The sequence below is a fragment of the Lissotriton helveticus genome, chromosome 9 (genome assembly GCF_964261635.1).
Source record: "Lissotriton helveticus chromosome 9, aLisHel1.1, whole genome shotgun sequence".
Classification (NCBI taxonomy): Eukaryota; Metazoa; Chordata; class Amphibia; order Caudata; family Salamandridae; genus Lissotriton; species Lissotriton helveticus.
In genome coordinates this window covers 532040778-532054308 of record NC_136070.1, presented here as the reverse complement: position 1 = coordinate 532054308, position 13531 = coordinate 532040778, and the positions used below count along the sequence as shown (strand labels likewise).

Here is a 13531-nt window from a genome sequence, read left to right as displayed (position 1 = left end):
GCCCCCCACTGTAGAGGATCCCACCATCCCCTTATCTGCAGACCCAGAAAAAGAAGAAACCTGAGGAAAAACAAATTCCCCACCACCCACGCCTGATCGCAAATTGGGAGAAACATCATGCCCCCCAGTCTGTGCCCACTCACCCTCCCCCACAGAACCACTGCAAACCGAAAAAACTTCCCCCCCAACAGATACAGGGGGAGAAAACAATAAAGGGCTAAAAGGCACCCTAATGGAACCTGCCCCACCACCTCCCTCCAAAGGGGAACAAACCTCCTGAGCAGGAGTAAGGGAAACTGTATGAGACCTAGGGGCATGGAAGGAAAGCCCTCCCCTTGACACCCCCGGCGCTAGTAAAACATCCTGGGTAAGTCCCTCCTGAAACGAAACTACAGAGTCATGCCTCTCTCTGACACCCTCGCTCTGAAGAGGCATAATACACAGCGCCTCGCGCTCCGAAAAGGCCTCCGCCCCTCCCCCCACAGTGACGTCACCAACCGCCACCGCAGAGGTTGAGGCAGAGCGCCGAGCACCACCACGTTGTCTAGAGGCCCGACGACCCTGCTGGGATGGAGCAGAAGCCGCCCTCTCCCGAAAGGATGACACCGGTAACTCGACCGGCGCTGCCTGCATGCCGTCCCTAACCGCCAGCTCACCCGCAGCAAAGGCGCCTGCACCCACGAGGTCAGAGAGCCCCGAGCCCCTCCCCCGCTGTGCTTTTACAGCCGGGGCCGCTCTGCGGGAACGCGAGCGGCCCCTTTCACTTACCGCCTCATTTCGCCGACGTTTGGGGGACACACACGCCGCCACCACGGCGGACACTCCCGCCGATGCACGACGCTGGGGACGCGGCTGCTCGACCTGCCGCTCCCCAATTACCAAATCCAAGCGGCCCGCCTCGCTAAGGAGGCGGATCGCTTCAAGGACGCGATAGTCTTCGGCCGCCATCAGTAAAGACTATGAAAACCTGACTATGCTCACACAAAAAACTCGCTATGCAACACACCCGGCCACCAGGTCACCTAAGCCTAAAATGGTGGCCGGGAGGAGGAGCCCAAGCCCCTTATAGGCTGGGCTCCTCCACAACCAAAAATAGCCCAAAACTAGCCCAAACCCCTGGCCTGCTTCAAAATGGCCCCCACCCGACCCTCCCAAACAGCCCGGGGGGGGGGACCTCCCAGGGGTCGGCTGCTCCCCCCCAAGCCACCCTTTCGAGCACAGCACTACCCATCCTATAGTTTAGAATTTGTCACTTCCTGTGCGCACCTAGTAAATACAGTGGAACTTGTTGTTTGTTGTTTTTTTTTTTGTTGGCTTAGCTAGTGCCGCTTTTACAGTGCGGGTTACAGCTGCTTTTATAAAGCTTAATTTGTGACGGGATAGGTGCCGGGGCTCTGATTATGTGGCAGCTTTTATTGAAATATGTTTATGTTAGCCTGCCTAAGAAACAGCACAGAAATCATTATTCAGGAGGACATGTTGTTTAGAGGGAAAAAGCTGAGACTTTTAGCACTCGTGTTTATTTTAATTTGAAAGGAGCTACAGATGCTTTCACCATTTCTGGCCTAAAAGAGTTTCTTAGGCGGCCTTTGGAATCCGTGCGTGTCCTTTCCAGGCCATACCAGCCTTTTTTACCCGCATATAAGCCTTATCATATGTGCCCAGCCAGATGCAGTCACTTGCCGTTTTTTGACTGTGTGTTAATGTACATAAAAACGTTAGACAATAAACACTTGCGTGTATATTGTTTTTGAAAGCAACTTATCACCCAATGCACGTGCACGCAGCCAGCTGCCGTTCCTTGTTGTTTGTGGCTTAGCTACAGCTGCTTCGCGCAGTGCTGAATACTTTCAGCCGTTTTTCCAATGCTTAATTTGTGACAAAAAAGGTGCCGGGCTATTATTAGGCGGCATCTTTTAAAAAATATTTTTTTGTGTCAGCCTGCCTAAGAAAGATCACAGAAATCATACAATTGGGGATTGCATGTTGTTTAAAGACAAACAGTTAGAAAATCTGCACTTGCATTTATATTATTTTTAAAGGAAACTTTTAACACGAAATGCAAATGTGCCCAGACAGCGTGAGATTTTTTTTTAAAACAATATCCAGAGACAATTTTGGAACGCGTGTCTGTAGGCAACTTTGTAACACATCACATGTTTGGTTTTTACACTGCGCTCAACACAACATACACTCCAAATACCACTCAGTGCCACATAATTACACGCCACATAATTACACTACACTCAATGGAACATACACTCCAAATACCACTCAGTGCCACAGTATTACACTCACATAATTACACTGAACTCAATGCAACATACACTCCAAATACCACTCAGTGCCACATAATTACACGCCACATAATTACACTGCACTCAATGCAACATACACTCCAAATACCACTCAGTGTCACATAATTACACTCCACATAATTACACTGCACTCAATGCAACATACACTCCAAATACCACTCAGTGCCACATAATTAGACGCCACATATTTACAATGCACTCAATGCAACATACGCTACAAATACCACTTAGTGCCACATAATTACACGCCACATAATTACACTGCACTCAATGCAACATACACTCCAAATCCCACTCAGTGCCACATAATTACACGCCACACAATTACACTCTACTGAATACAACATACACTACACACAATACCACTCAGTGCCACATAATTATATGCTACATAATTACACTGCGCTCAACGCAACAGACACTCCAAATACTACTCAGCGCCACATAATTACACTCCACATAATTACACTGCACTCAATGCAACATACACTCCAAATACCACTCAGTGCCACAATAATTACACGCCACATAATTACACTGCACTCAATGCAACATACACTCCAAATACCACTCAGTGGCACATAATTACACGCCACATAATTACACTGCACTCAATGCAACATACACTCCAAATCCCACTCAGTGCCACATAATTACATGCCACATAATTACACTGCACTCAATGCAACATACACTCCAAATCCCACTCAGTGCCACATAATTACACGCCACATAATTACACTGCACTCAATGGAACATACACTCCAAATACCACTCAGTGCCACATAATTACACGCCACATAATTACACTGCACTCAATGCAACATACACTCCAAATCCCACTCAGTGCCACATAATTACACGCCACATAATTACACAGCACTCAATGCAACATACACTCCAAATACCACTCAGTGCCACATAGTCATATGCAACATAATTACACTGCACTCAATGCAACATACACTCCAAATACCACTCAGTGCCACATAATTACACTCCACATAATTACACTGCACTCAAAGCAACATACACTCCAAACAATACCACTCGGTGCCATATAATTATATGCTACATAATTACACAGCACTCAATGCAACATACACTCCAAATACCAATCAGTGCCACATAATTACACGCTACATAATTACACTCTACTGAATACAACATACACTCCCCATATTACCACTCAGTGCCACATAATTACACTCCACTTAATTACACTCTTCTCAATCCAACGTAAATACACTCCACATAATACCACTCAGTGCCATATAATTACACACCTCGTACTTACACTCTACTCAATGCAACATAAATACACTCTATCTATCTGTCTAGCTATCTATCGCCCTCACTCTATCTATCCATCTATCTATCTATCTATCTATCTATCTATCTATTTATCTATCTATCTATCTATCTATCTATCTATCTATCTATCTATCTATCTATCTATCTATCTATCTATCTATCTATCTATCTATCTCACCCTCACTCTATCTATCTATCTATCTATCTATCTATCTATCGCACTCACTCTATCTATCTATCTATCGCATCACCACAGCATCACTCACCACCACCACAGCATCACTCAGGGGCACTACAACATCACTATGCGCTACCACAGCATCACTGAACGCCACAGCATCACTCGTCGCCACCACAACATCACTCAGCGCCACCACAGCATCAATCTTTGCAACCATTCAACAACAACTGGTTCAAATATGTTCTCTCAATGTTTCAAGCTTTATTACAAATGTCACAATAAAATACAATGAACATAATCTTCACAAAAGTTATTTCCAAAAGTTTAAGCAATTGCCATTATAAATTACAAAAACTTTTATTTAAGTATTAATTAGTAAAAAAATGAAAAGCCATTGTTATTTGTAATATCAATACATCTAAGCCACTTAAATACAACACATATCGCATTACAAATGCTATAGGTTTCACATTTCCGAAAGTTGAAACTATTGGCATTGTAGATGACAAAGCTATTAATTTAGCTATTTTCAAAACCAACACATAAATTAAAAAAAATTCATTTACAATACCAATAGCTCAAAATTTCCTAATGGGAGACCTATTGCATTGCAAATGCTTGTTATAATCCCTCCCGCCCTCCCAGTATGAAACTACTGACACATTTGTTGTTTAAGAGCTTGATTACTGAAAGGAGGTGTGGCGGGGAAGGGAAGGTTTATGTTACCTGGTGGCATGCGATTGGTTCTAGGGAGGCAGAGAGGCAGAGAGGCCTCAGACTTAATGAATGAATGCAAGGGAGTAGGACTCAGAGTAATGCCATTACCGGTAAGTAATGCAAGCATGTCCACATCAGAAAGACATGTATACAATAGATACAAATGGTACTGATTTACATAATGGTTATCCTGAAAATCTGGCATGTATGCAGCTCCGGCCTAGGCTGAACATCTATAAGTTTCAAAATTGTTAAAAAAAACACTTCCATTCTCATCAGCCTCAAAGGATATGCCTAGTCTAAATTTGGAACTAAATTGTTATTAAGAAAAGAAAAAAATCCAAAAATATATTTTGTTTAAACAAACTTTTTTATGTTTAAAAAAAATATATATATATTTAAAGTCTGGAAGAAACATACATGGCAATTTTATTCCCCAGTGTTTTTTGGAGTACGTTTTCAACCATTTCAAATGGGTTGCGAAAGCTAACAGTTGATTCACATGAATTTCTGTTTCTAGTGAGTTAATCTCAGGCAGGGCATCTGTAATGGAAAGATGAAGCCAAGGCCACAGACTTTACTGAAGCTGTAACACAAGCACCCAGGTCCCCCTGCTTGTCCTGGCTGTGTCTGACAAGAAGCAGATTTAGCATTATTTCCATCTGAGCACAGAGCGCTTCTTCGTGTACTTTACAGGAAGTATTTTTCCTCTCTGGTGTTTTTCTGGTAATCAGCTTACAGGAGTTGGGAAGTGAGAAGTAAAGTAGCAGAATGTTAAGACTTTTGTAGTAAAAATGCTGTTCCACATAGGACCCTGATGTTATTCCTGATTTAGACAGATTAAAAGCGTACCCAACAAACATTGGCAAAGTCAATATGGAATCCTTAGCGAGCTGTGCAATAGTAACATTTTTTTAAGGTGTATTTGTCTGTTGATGACAGAGGCCTAAAGACCAGTGAAACGTATGATTATTTGTGCAATACCATGCCCTTTGACCTAACTTGCTCTTAACAATTATCTTTGCTAAAAAAACGGAACTAAAAAGCTTAAATTGAAGTTTAAACATTTTTTTTACTCAAAATACTAGACCGTTTTCTAATCCATAGATTTGAAACTTTTTAGTACCAAGATTTCCACTTTATTTATTTCTCTTTATTGATCTGTTTCAATGATGGAAAAATGAATGTCGACCTGGAACATCTCAAGGCAACTTATTTCAGGAGCATGCATTTTTAGTTTCAAAAGGAAGGCGCAGAGTTTTCAACAAGATGTATGCTCTTACCTTGGAACTAAACTGGGCCTTACATTGACACCTACTTATTCCACTCTGATTCCACAAACAGTACCGATGTCCCCCAAAATGGAATTCCTTTGTCTGCGGTATTGCCTTTGCTATTTCGAGTCAAGACTACTTGTCGTATTTGTGGGGCAGGAACGTGGTCTTTACCTCATTTGCTAATCATCTATCCCAGACTGATTAATAGAAAGTATTATTTTAAACCTATGCTTAACTTTTAAACAAAAAGAACAGACTGTTCCTTTTTATATCTCAAGGTTGTACCTATCATGGCTACACTTGTGTAGTGAGATTTATTACTGGCTATTCTCTACTTTGCAACCCTGGAACAAGGACACTGATCAGTAAGAGCCCATATTACTTTGATAACAGACAACTCATCAAATCTGTTGCTGTTTAGTGTTGCAGAGTGTGGTTTTAAACTTTGCAGTGATTTATATGTGTTTGGATAATGACGATATTGTGCCATGCCTATGATAAACTGTTTATTAAATATTCAATAAATACAATTAAAATAATTGTCAGCAAATTGCACAAAAAGAAAAAGAAAAAAAAACGTCACCTGAACATGGTGGCCATATGCTTGCTGTAGAAATTTTGAATTAAAAATAATTAACCAATGCCTATAATTTTAATAGAATAGTCAACTTGCTTTCTAGCAAGCATGTGTACTTAGAAATTATATATTTTTTAGTTAAATGCAGATTACATCAACATATGATTATATGACCCACTAGGGTTTATAGATTTAGAGAAGCTGCTGAGTTCTTGGTTCATGCTAACCAGTCCTCACAGGTAATACAGGTAATACTCTTTGTGACAGTGGGTAAAGTTGCCTTATATTTATATTTATGAGAAGAAGTTAGTGAGGCCTTCAAGCATTTACAATTGAGACCTAGAAGTAGGGGTGCACGATATATGTGTAGGGGCTATGGTGTATAGGCGTTTATATGATTTACTGAATGCCTGAGAACATCCCTTATTTTCCAAATAAATACAAATGATGCACAAAAACAGGTGAGCGGGTTGGATGTTGGCTATTTCTGTGAATGTGTGATTATTTTTTGTGCACCATTGCTTTCCTGCTAGGTTTCCGCTATTGAAAGGTCACTACATACGTGTGGTATGCGCCCATAGAGCTGTGTGCATTGATGTGTCCTTCGTCATGAGATGAGACACGGATCCTTGCAATCAGGCACCTGCAGGTGAGAGAGTTGCCTGAGTAGGACCTTGAACTTGTCAGTTATGGTCTAAGGGAGTTGAAATCAATTCAGTGGCTGTCTTGTGGAGTTTGGGGAGGGGGAAACAAAAACAAGGGAGGACCTTGCTTGTTTTTGGGTTCTGCTTGAGACATGTGACGTGAAAGCTTGCACTGATATTTCTTGTGTCTAACAAGAAGTACTTGGCTTGCCTGGCACTGGTGCCTAGTGGCAGTAGGGGCCCTCCTTGAGTCAAATATGTCACAATCTGCCACAGGAGTTGACACTTTTTTGCAGATGTCAGGTTTAATGGAGTGAGATCTTAAACAGTTTATGTAGTGGTCTCACTAGAACTGAGACGTGCTTACATACACAATAATGGTGTTGCTCCTACATATAAGATCCAGCAATATATTTTTCATGTGGGATAACTACAATAGGTTCTCACAACAGACATCTAAACTTCCCTATCATTTTGCAGATACTCTCATACGGACATAGGCGAAAATGTTGAAACTGAGAACGTACTTATTGATAATGGGGTTACCTTAAATAGGTTAAAATAATCTTTCTTGGGTAGGAACCCTGGAATCAATTTTCTTCTTCTGGAATGCTGCCAAGTGAAATTCCACATTTCATAGATCAATTTAATTAATATTTCGAGCAGTTTAAGAGTAGTGACTGCAAGTATCTCTTGAATCCTTTTGTATGGCACTTAAGTCCTCAATTCCAGGTTAAGGAAGTAGGTCAGACATGTAATTTAAGGGCTCCATAAAATGCAAACCGATTCACGAGAAAAGGATCAAGCAACACTTACAACAGCAGTAGGAGCCATCGAGCTTGACTGCTCAATGACGTCTACCTGGGCCACCTCAGGAAACCATTCTCTAGGTTACTACTAGGGCAGCGGTGAACACGTTCATTTTCCCACCACCTTCAATAGGCCATACTGTAGACTAAATTATAGATGTTCCTAATGTGGAATTGGAGTTTTCCACTGTATAACGTAAGCTGATGTGGTTTGGATTGCCCTATGGTTCACGTTTACAGTTCTAGACTTTTCCCTTACATGTCGGTGTTTTAGGTATGATAGTCCAGTGGGTTCATTTGAAGTAAAACTAGACTACATGTCCCAGATTGCACAACTGCGATAAAGAAACTTAGAATTGTAAAATGCTGGCGTTGTGACACAGAGTCAAATGGTGCCCGTCACTCCGATCCAAAATGGCTAACTAGTGGAAATGTGGACTACTCGCCCACTGATCTGTCCATACTCTGAAGTAAACCACACTAAACGTTCTTGCTGCCCTCAAGGTATACAAAAAGGCATTTGCTGCTATGAGACACAAAGTAATCCAGTCTGAAGGCTCAAGGAAATCTACTGGCAAGAATATGCAAGCTCTCCTTCATTATTTACCGACTATTGGAGATGATTTGTAGTTACCAAAGAAACAGCTGCCAAGTGGTCAGTGTCTTGCGTGACGCCTTCCTCCAGCATGGCTTTTTAGCCAGCTGTGCATACTAAGGTTGTTTTGCTCACCCTCGCGTTGTTACAAGTGAAACTGCTAGTCCCAGAATTCAACATACTGGTGGATAACATGTCCGAACTGGCCATTAGTGTCACATATAGGAACAGGCTACTAGACAGCTAAGGAGTTAAAATGGTGTAAAAGTATCCAGTGTAGTAGGAGAAAAAAGCTTCAGCCGAGCAAAGTGAGGTGACAAAATATTGCAAATTTTGAAGAGAGTCGACTGGGCGAGGTATTTCGTCCTGCCCTTGTTGCCTTAGGTCTAGTTCTCCCTCGTGCCAGTGAGGAACAAATAAGGTGTGCGGAATAAAAAGAGTGCCTTGCTAGAAAGTGCTGACAGGAGTTGCGGCTTCACCACAAAGCAGACTGCGCCAGGAGCCCGAGGCAGCGTTAGAAAGTTTCAAAGCAAACATATCCTGGAATGCATCCTTCAAAAGCACACAACTCAGAAGGTGGGGCATTCAATGTAATCTTTTGGCTGAAGCTTTTCCTAAAGTGACAGGCCTGCTAAAAAGGGCCTCTGAAAACAAAAGTTTTCAGTTTCTTGTTCTGTGGAAATTAAGGGCTTGATGTATCTCGTTCACTGTCTAATAGGTACATCAGGACATAGGGTTGAGATATAATGCACCTGTAATAAGGCAGGTGGGAATCTTCCCTGTATAGGAGTACCTGTCGACCAAACTCTAAATCAGGCCTTTAGTTGGCACTAGACAGAGGCCGGACCACTGCGCCACATCTCCTACCTCAACCTTAAGCTAGGGTGTCCACCTCACTTCATGTCACCATGGACCCTATATTCAGTCCTGGGCTTTAACGTAGACAAGTCAATAAACACAGACTGGAGCAATTGGATTGTTTCTATCTATTCTGGGATGAAGTGATGGGACTGAAAGATACATTGTAGTGGGTGGTTATTTTGGACTGTTTTTGAATGTTCACAATTGCACTATGATACCAGGTGCATTCATGTATATCAAACTCCTGCCCTGTGGGGTTTGACCTCCCAGATGTAGAGAGCCACCCGGGCTCTCACCTACAATGTATCTTTCCTAAGCACGCACGCACACGCAGCCTCGGGGCGGGCTCGCCCCTAGGTATAAATAAACAAGCGGAAGACCGCTCGGGGTCTTTCCGGCTAACCATACACCAGTGTCCGTGTCATCCCTGTCTGAGTGAGAGCACACGTGGTAGGCCTTACCTTACCACTTTACATTGGCGACGAGGCCGGTGTTCATCCCCACGTGTGCCTGGTGCCCCGGGTCGCTCTGCCGCCTGCCTCCCGCTGCGGTGCCTGCCCGCTGTGGTATCCCGGCTCCCCGTGCGCCTGAGACCCGCCCTCGCGTCTCCCGTGAGGGAGCGCCTTCAGCCGGCGGGACTCGGGACTGACGGAGGCCGACGTGTTGCCTGGTGAAGATCCTGCGGGTGAGTGATCGTCTGCCCCGCCTGCGCGGCCCCTGCCCTGCCGCCTTCCGCCAGCCACCGCGGAGGAGGTGCGCCTGCCGGCTGCAGGCCCTCGGAGAGGCCCGGCGGACACCACGTGACGGCCCGCCCTGGACCCGCCCTCACTCCCGGAGAAGGCGCGCATGAGGCGCCCTTGCTGCGGCGCACGCCGAGCACAGCGCCAGGCCCCTCCAGTGCGACACCTACCCTCGCTACACCCCGGACGCAAGCACAGCTGTGCAGGGCCCGCTGCCTGCCTCGTCCGTTGCTTTGCTTAAGGAGGGGGGTGAGCCACACGTCCATAGAAAAACAAGCAGAGGCACCTGCAAAGGACTCTAGCCTGGGGCAGCCAAATAAGCATTGGCAAACACAAGAACTTGCATCATAGAACCTGCCACCACTGCTGGTTCCTGAGGTCCTCACCCTCGCCACTGCTGCCTCTTCCTGCGTCACGCCCCACGGCGCCTCGACACGTGGCGCGGCCTGCGCCTCTGCCCTACGCCACACACCGCCACCATCCCGGAAAGCACCAGCACGGCCGGAGTGACGCCACGCCATGAACCAGGACGCGACAGGAGCAGCCCAAGACGGGGCTGGCCAGCCCCCCCAGCAAGCAATTCAGCCGCCACCAGTTGCGCCCGCTGCTCAACCGCAGGCTCAAGCCCAAGCCAGAGCGGGTGCCCCGGTAGGACCCCCCGCGCCTGCGCCCCACGCGCATCAGCACGCCGGTGCAGCACCCATAGCACCGTTCAGCGAATCTGCGGACCCGGCGACGGCGGCTATCCGCTGGAAAGCATGGGTCGGACGCCTCAATCTGTATTTCAAGGGCACAAGGGAAACTGATGGAACGGTGAAAAGGTCGCTCCTCATTCTATATGGGGGTCAAGAGATCTATGATTTATTCGAGTCGCTCCCTAACACCGGAGCTGAGGATAACTATGATGCCGCTGTCGCGGCCCTCAACGCACATTTTGATCCTCAGCTTAACAATGATTTTGAAAAATTCAAGTTCAAACGTGCATGGCAGATGGACTCCGAGTCGGTCGACATGTACTACACTCGACTCCGACGGCTTGCGAGCACGTGTCCCTTCACCAATCCTCGTGACGAAATCAGGGATCAGATCATAGTTGGCTGCAAATCAAAGCTACTGAGGAAGCTGATCCTCAGACAACCAGGAATCACTCTTGACGAGATCCTCATCCTGGCGAGATCACATGAACTGTCCGATGCCCGTGCAGAGGAGATGGAGGTAGCGCTGCGCACCCCGGTGATCGCCCCGTCTGCGGCGAGGGCCCCGACCATCAAGGAAGAACGGGTGGACGCGGTCCACAGACGATTCCCGCCCGCAAGGCCGCGAGGTGGCCCGCCAAGAAGTAGTCAATGCGGGTACTGCGGTGAAGACCACCCTGCCACAGCCACGTGTGGCGCCAAAGGCAAGACGTGCCTCAAGTGTGGACGTCTGAATCATTTCGCAGCTGTCTGCCGGGGAGGGAAATTCCGGTCAGCAGGCCCGCGCGCCAGAACTGTGACACAGCGTGTCCGGCAGCTGTCTCTCGACCAAGAGAGACCCCCTCCCGACACAGAGGCACAAGACCGCCGGCCCAGGTACGAAGATGATGAAGACGACGAAGTATATGTCATCTCCTATGTGAGCCGGGCATCCACGAAAAGACGACCGCCTCCCATGTGTTCCGTCTCAGTTGATGGGACGAGTGTCAACGCGCTGATCGATACAGGGGCGTCCGTAAACGTCATGGACTCGGACCAGTATGAGCGCATGTCCCCGAAACCAACGCTGGCACCGTCCGCGGCACGCATCTACACCTATGGAGGGACGGAACCCATGCCTCTTCGTGGAGTGATCCAAACCACCGTTGTCAACGGAGAATATTCCACAGTGACCAAGTTCCACATCACCGAGGGCAAGAAGGGCACCCTCCTGAGCTGCCACACAGCAGAGGACCTGGGACTGGTGTTCTTCGCCAACCAAGTGCACCAAGCTCACGCGGACTTCATGCTAAGAGACTTCCCAGAACTGTTCAAGGGCCTCGGCAAGCTCAAGGGAAAGAAGTTTAAGCTACACATCGACGCGACCGTGAAACCTGTCGCTCTCAGGCACCGGCGAGTGCCTTTCAACCTCAGGCCTCAAGTGGAGGAAGAGCTTCGCAAGCTTGAAGAATTGGGAGTAATCGAGAAAGTGTCGGGCCCGACACCCTGGGTCTCGCCACTGGTAGTCGCCCCCAAACCGAAGCAGCCGGGGGCCATACGTCTATGCGTGGACATGAGGCTCCCCAACACCGCTGTCAAGCGCAAACGGCACATCACCCCTACTATGGATGACATCATAGCTGACCTCAACGGGGCGAAGTGGTTCTCAAAACTGGACCTCAACTCAGGCTATCACCAGCTGGAGTTAGAGCCGGCTAGCAGATACATCACCACATTTTCGACGCACGTGGGGCTGCGTCGCTACACCCGGCTCAGTTTTGGGGTCTCGTCGGCAGCCGAGGTCTTCCAAAACGCCATTCGCGAGGTGCTATCTGGCCTACGGGGGGTGATCAACCTGAGTGATGACATCCTAGTATACTCCACGACCCTCGAGGAGCACCACGCCAACTTGAGGGCGACCCTGCAGAGACTCGCCGATAGCGGCCTAACCCTCCACCGCGCCAAATGTGCCTTCTATCAAGAATCAGTAGACTTCTTTGGATACATCTTTACGAGGGAAGGCCTGAAGGTTGATCCCAAGAAGGCAGAAGCCATCAAAGCAGCCAGCACCCCACGGAGTCAAACCGAAGTCCGCAGCTTTCTGGGCATGGCCACGTACTGTGGCCGGTTCATCCCGAACCTAGCTGACATAGCGGAACCCCTCCGAGCCCTCACCCGTGCTGATCAGAAATGGGACTGGACTGCAGCCGCCAACAAAGCGTTCCAGACCATCAAGGCCAGTCTGCTAGACAACACCACCATGGCCTACTTCCAGCCACGAAGGCGTACCGAATTGATTGTCGACGCCTGCCCAGTAGGGCTAGGAGCCGTTCTGCTGCAAGAGTACGGACCGGAAGAGTGGAAGCCCGTTGCCTATGCCAGCAAGGCCCTGTCCGACACTGAGACCAGGTACGCCCAAATTGAAAGAGAAGCGTTGGCCATCAAATGGGCATGCCAGCATTTTCACCTCTACCTCTGCGGGCAGGAATTCACAGTGGTCACAGACCACAAGCCCCTTCTACCCCTCTTTGCGGGAACGTCACGGCTTGCTCCCCCGCGCATCGAACGGTGGGCTGTCCAACTGCAGGGCTACCGGTTCAAGGTGGTGTTCAGGCCAGGAGCACACAATCCCGCCGACTACCTGTCGCGACATCCTGATGTCATCCCGCCACAGGCCCTCGCAGACGACGGGGATGAGGTAGAGGAGATCGTACACATGATCACCCAAGCGGCGTGCCCTGAGAATATGTCGCTCCAGGAAATTGGCGACGCCACGGCGGCGGACGAGACCTTGGTGAAGGTCAGACAAGCACTCGAGGGAAAT

The 13531-nt window shown here is 47.4% G+C and overlaps 1 protein-coding gene across 4 annotated transcripts in view; it reads left to right on the top strand.

Moving 5' to 3' along the window:
* Nucleotides 1-13531, top strand: part of EGLN2 (egl-9 family hypoxia inducible factor 2) — a 163647-nt gene that overhangs the window by 78325 nt on the left and 71791 nt on the right. The gene's annotated exons all lie outside the window — the stretch shown is intronic.